General features: G+C 41.5%; 2 pseudogenes; both read right to left on the bottom strand.

Moving 5' to 3' along the window:
* Positions 1 to 348: 348 nt before the first annotated feature.
* LOC141826540 (AP2-like ethylene-responsive transcription factor ANT) lies at positions 349 to 3,323 on the bottom strand (annotated as a pseudogene).
* Positions 3,324 to 5,975: 2,652 nt separating this feature from the next.
* LOC141827133 (AP2-like ethylene-responsive transcription factor ANT) overlaps positions 5,976 to 6,000 on the bottom strand; it is a 2,111-nt pseudogene continuing 2,086 nt past the window's right edge.

Consider the following 6,000-nt stretch of genomic DNA (forward strand, 5'->3'; position numbering starts at 1 on the left):
CAGACCATAGCGCAATGTGATGGTCAAAAGTCAATATGATTCTTTTCGAGTCATGGAACTGCTTTTCATAATGTACTTGGCAGAGACCAAATGTAGAGAAACAAACCATCATCGAACACTATGATATGTTTGTTCTTGAAGAATTCACCCTGTTTTATGCAAAATTCTCCATAAAAATGGCCCCTCGAGCGAGATTGAAAAAGAAACCACTGACATGTGAGGCAAGATTGATTCCACATTGATCATGAATCACAAATCTTGCTAAGGACAACTGAAATAAATAAACAAACAAACAAAAAAAGCACCCTCTCACCTCACTTTAGCCATCAAGGCTTTGCTTTCTTTTCTTGGCTGTTGCTCCATCACGGACCCTACATGCATGCTCTGTAATCATGACCAGCTTAAACATCATTCCATGCAGCAAAAACAGGCATTTGAGCAATGGAAATCGTCGGCCTTAATTGCATTGCAGGAATTGATGAAGCAAGTGGAGGGGGACTCAACTTGGGTGTGCCACTGGAAAACAAGATGGAGAGACCAATCCGATCAGGACTCCCTTCTCTGGAACTGGCCAAGCTTGTCACTAAGGACGATTGGTTTGACAAATGGGCATTGCTCATCTTCTCAGAATCACCTATTCCTTGCACAGAACTCCCTGTGTCTAAACCTGCAAGGCCATTAATTGCCGATGACACCATTGGGCTCCTATAGTCACCACTTATCATCATGGGTTCATGATCACGAGACTCAGTAGATAGATGTGTCTCAGTGAATTGATAGAGAGCCTTGCATTCAGAACCTGAAATATTGTTTCCTTCAGCTGGTTCTCTGCACAGATTTTTCTCCCAGGGAACACTTTTTCCTGCTTCAGTTGACTTGGTTTTCCTAGCAAGCTCTGTTGGAAGTAATGTATTGCTTGCTATGATCTTCTCCACATCATATCTCGTAATGTCAAAGTTAGTAACAGCAGTCACTCCGCGAAATTTTAATGCAGCAATATCATATGCTTCTGCTGCTTCCTCCTGAGTATCTGTAAGTTATAGATTCTGTGAGAATGATGAACATTGCATCAAGTAGTAAAAAAAAAAAAAAAAGGCTCCATTCCCTCTTCACCATTAAAGGTTTTAGCTAGTAAACCGAATATCACTGTATGATGACTAACTCAAGAGTGATTGCACCTGGCAATGCCATGCTTGATTAGTTCAACACTTAGAACTTGGAACAATCTAGTTTCTTAAGGCTCTACAAAAATGGCCCATCAAGGTAGGACCATATGCATCAAATTATTTGGGAAACTTACTGAAGGTTCCCAGATAAAGATCCTTGTTTCCGACAACTCTACCAATTCGAGCTTGCCATCTTCCATGTTGGTGATGCCTATAGAAAAATCCAAAAAATAATTCAAAGATTCTGGAACCAATTCAAGAACAATGGTTTTTATGAAAGATTACCGTGTTACTCCTCGGTAAATCGAAGCCCCACGTGAGAAACCACTGCTTTTTCTGCAACCATTTGTTGGCCCTCAAAAAATTATGAACACAATAAATCGGAAACAACTATTGAACAGAAATCTAAGTGGATATACCTTCTCAAGTGGGCAACATACTCTTGCCTGCTCATGTTCTTCATTTCATGCAGCTCTTCCTGATAACTTTCCAACTGCACATCAAACCCACCAAGTATGCAACAGTGTTAGCAATCCATGTATATTTACAAAAGATCTTTAAATTGATGGATCATACAGGGAAGTTAATATGTGTTGATGGTCCCCAGTACTTCAATGCGGCCAAATCATAAGCTCTGGCAGCTTTCTCCTCAGTGTCATACCCTCCTGAAGGAAGCCAAACCGATGCTTACTGATAATATTATGGAGAAAACAACTGGAGCAAAGGGTTGAGTTCAGGAGACCTACCAAGATACACTGTATGAGGGCATAATCGTGGCATTCCCATTCATAAAAATATCACATACCAAGTTAGTGAAGGTTATCAATAAACTTAAATCTCGGCAGCAATATTGAATGTTATTGTTTCATTTATAATGTAGAGATTGGATTTTTCTTGTTCTGCTAACCTTGTCTGCCTTTTCTTGTTTGACCTTCTCTCTTGCAGCTATTGTCCCAAAGATGTGCTTCGTATCTCCCAGTCCATCTATGCCTGATGCATGGAAAGTCACATGAACTGAAAGCATGAAAAACCCTTAAGATGAAGAAAATAAAGGATTTGCAACGTACAATAGAAAAGATCAAGCATGCATGCACAGGACAAAAACAAGATATGCACCAACGAGTATTGACCTTGTAACACCTCTATACTGAGAGGTTCTCTGCCCAAATGTATCAATGGACTTCCTATGGACTGTCTGCTTTAAGCATCCTTTCCCAGGCCTTAACTTCTTATTCGGATCAGGAAAAATACGCTCGGTTGCAGAAGACATAGGTGGTGGAGCCGTGATGCAACTTGACTGAGATACAGGGCTCATGGACAAGCTCAAGGATTGCAACTCCCCGAATCCAACCGCATCAATAGAACTAGAGCCAATTCTTCCTTCCTCATCCAGCTGATTGCTGCAAGTGCTATAGCTTCTAGCCACCGAACTTTTGAGACTCGGAAGGCCATCTTCTTCCACCATGGCTCCCACCTCCAGCGGTCCCTGAAACATCTCATGCTCTGGTAGCCCGGCACACATCCCTTCAGGTTGCAAGAACAATTGATGGTGTTGCACTACTGGAATCTGGTGGCCATGTAGAGCACTTTCAGCGTGTGAATTTTGGTAGTAGAAGAGGCTATCCAAGCTCAAAGCGATTGCTTCCCTTTCAAAGTTGCCGTAGTGATGATGGGCCCCCGTGTTGGGTCCGCCTCCCAAGAAGTCTTCAAGTTTCCTGCTGCGAAGGCGGTAGGATTCCTTCAACAAATAGAAGAAAATTGAAAAAGAAAATGTAAGTATTTTTAGAAACGATGTTCAGTTTGTGTTTAGAAGGAAGGAGCCAACAAATGAAATTGAAAGTTTCGACAAAGACCTGAGTGTTGTGATCCGGCGATGGCTTCCATGATGCCAAGAGAGGCATCAGATTTCAGTGGCATGACAGGCAACTGAGAGTAAAGCCCTGCGGCCTCTCCTTCCCCTCCATAGCAGAGTTCAGCGGTGGAAGAATGAAAGAAGACTGCAGAAGAAGAGACACAAGCTGTGGCGGTCAGTTGAGATTGGCAGTGACGATGGCTTTCATGATTCTGATGATGATGTGGCGACTCCAAAGCAACCTCCATGTTCATATGAGAAGAGAGAGAGAAGCCAAGCCAGTCGCTATTGCTCATGGATTTCATCTTCAACTAACGCTACCGACCACTCTATGAAAATGAGGAGGGTCACTCATCACATACATCACCAAAAAATGCAAAGCCATCGGAGATCAAGTTTCCACTCACCAATGGCACAAACAGCCCAGCCATCGTCTTCCACAAGGTGTGTGTTGTCGCAGGAGAAAGCTAGGCAACGAAGGAGAAGACTACAACAACCACAAGGCCTTTTAATCTAAAAGGAACTCCACTAAGCCAAAAATCTGGATCAATACAAGACCTTGCAGCACTCCATAGGGATCTGTGTTACCATGCTTGTAGCTTTTCTTCCCCACCTCTCTGCTTTTCTTAAGATCCTTAAACCTTGCTAAAATGAATCCATCGTTAAGAAAGACGGGGAGAATGCTCTTGCATTACGCCAACAAGTAACACGTAGGTTCCGCAGCAACCATTAAGAAGGATATGAAGAGGCTGCCTTTCTCAATGGCCAATTGCGTGCTAGCTATGAATGAGGAGGAGGTCGCTATGGTAGCTAAAACAAGGTCACATCTTACATGGTCTAGTGTATATGAGAAGGATTGACAGGGGAGATTGGACAACTGCCCAACCAGCTAGCTGTCACTTTAGCCCGGTTCATAGGAGTGTCTACCATAATCTGCAGTGCAATCCAGGGATCTAAATATACGGTTATGCTGCTGTTCATATTTAATTATTTATCTTAAATAAATTAAATAGATAGAGCATTAAGTAGATCATATTTTTACATGTCAAACAAGACATTATACATGTTTGACAAGTGCTAGAGATGAAAGGACTCCTTGATACGTATTTGTAAGTGCTGCGTGTAGTCAACATCTGGCCCCAGACAAAGTAGGATATGTGGAAGTTGATAACAAGCTTGATATATTCCAGGAATGATGAAAAAAAAAAGCACAAAAAGCAAAAAGTCTCTTATAGGTGATCATAAATGTACTTGATCCTGGCCTATATGATATATTTTCTTAAGAAACATGGTTATTCTCAGAAGAAACTAATAAATCCAATAGCCCTAGTAGCGTGACATAATCATGCTTATGATAGTGATTTTCTTTTCCATTAATTACTTAAAAGTGTTTCTGCTGTGCATGAAGGTGTGCCTAGCTTTCGTAGAGACAGATTTTCCAGCAACAATGATTTGGTAACAAAAAAGCATGCATGTGGCCGGGATAGAATGAAGATTAAGGAATGAGGCAATATGGAGAATATGGGGTGAGTTCCAACGTACAGAACTCAGATCCTTATTCCTCTCTCTTTTTGATCATTGTAATCATGAGTGCGTCCACCAACTGCATCAGCCTACAACCACTTTTACTCGGTGTGATGCCTCCTAACTCGGAGCAGTGTCCGGATCATTTCATGCATCTCTTCCTCAACCTCACTCTCATCATCAATCGTGAAGTGAAGTCCATAGGTGTCTTTTTTTTTTTCTATCCCTGCTTTCGTTGTTCAAATCTGCGTTCTTCCAAAGGATTGAGTCAAAATATTCAGCATACCATGAAAAAACAATGGGACAGCTTTGGGAAAGAAAGATCAGAGAAAAAGACGCAGGCGACCATTAAAGCTCCTAGTTCAAATCAAAGAAAGGGTTTTCAGAAACATACAAACCGATAAACGCCTGTATCTCAGTAATGCTTTACTAGCAAATCCAAATGTTTCATGTTAATAGGTAGGGAAGGATATAGATTGTGTGAATAATCTGCATCCACACACACAGGTATGATTACTTTTCTTTAGAAAGAAAAAACGTGTGTGGTTACTATTAGTACACGCAACTATGCACAGAGAGACAGAGAGTGAGGGTAGAAATAATGCTAATTCCTTTTCAGTGGTTACAGTGATGAAGATTTCAACAGCCAAAGACCTCGAGGCTCGAGCAAACTAGAGTCAGGCATCTTTTGAATGCCAAACTTTCCGTTCGACCTACCAAAATGTAATTTAGTTCGATAATTCCATCTGTAAGCTACTTGGCCGAAGTTGTTAGGTTCAGGTTTCCCTTAAACTTGACAAGCCAAAACAATCTTTAGCTTTCATGAGTATAAGCATTTGCCTCTCAAAAAGGCTTAACCCTTTCTTCTTTGTTGACTGGAACGTTTATTTGGGCCAGCAGGTTAATGTCCAAGCACTGCTGGTGAAACCGAGAATATATTGGTACATTGCCTCAGATAGAGGAATAAATTCAATTGAAAGTGGAACACTGGGTGTTCAGATGACAAAGAACAGTAATGCAAAGCAATGCCAGTTAATGCTTAAAAGACAAAGGTCAGCGTTGAAGTATAATATCATAAAAGAAGAATCCGTGTGAATTCCATCAGTCGGCGAAAAAGGAGAATTTGTCCCCCTTCATGTAATTTATAGTACAATTTAGTACCAAGATAGTTTTGGCCTCTGGAGTCTGGAAGGTACAGGACAAGCGGGATTACAGCATAAATAGAATTTATTCATAGAGCGCACCTTTTGAGACCGTTGTTATACGGTCAGAGGGAGGGGGTGGAAGGGGAACCAATATACGTGTCAGAGTAAGTCATTGAGTCAAAAGTTCAATAGTTGGAGGTCAAAGTAGGTACTAGATTCTTTGACTTGGACCGTCCAACTTTCACCGTTATTCGGGCCGTCTACCCTCTCCGATTCAACCCATCAAACTCACTCGCCGCCAACCTCTTCAGCT

Source organism: Curcuma longa, chromosome 4, assembly GCF_044706935.1.
Source record: "Curcuma longa cultivar G26 ecotype Majalengka, Jawa Barat chromosome 4, ITB_CL_G26_1.1, whole genome shotgun sequence".
Lineage (NCBI taxonomy): Eukaryota > Viridiplantae > Streptophyta > Magnoliopsida > Zingiberales > Zingiberaceae > Curcuma > Curcuma longa.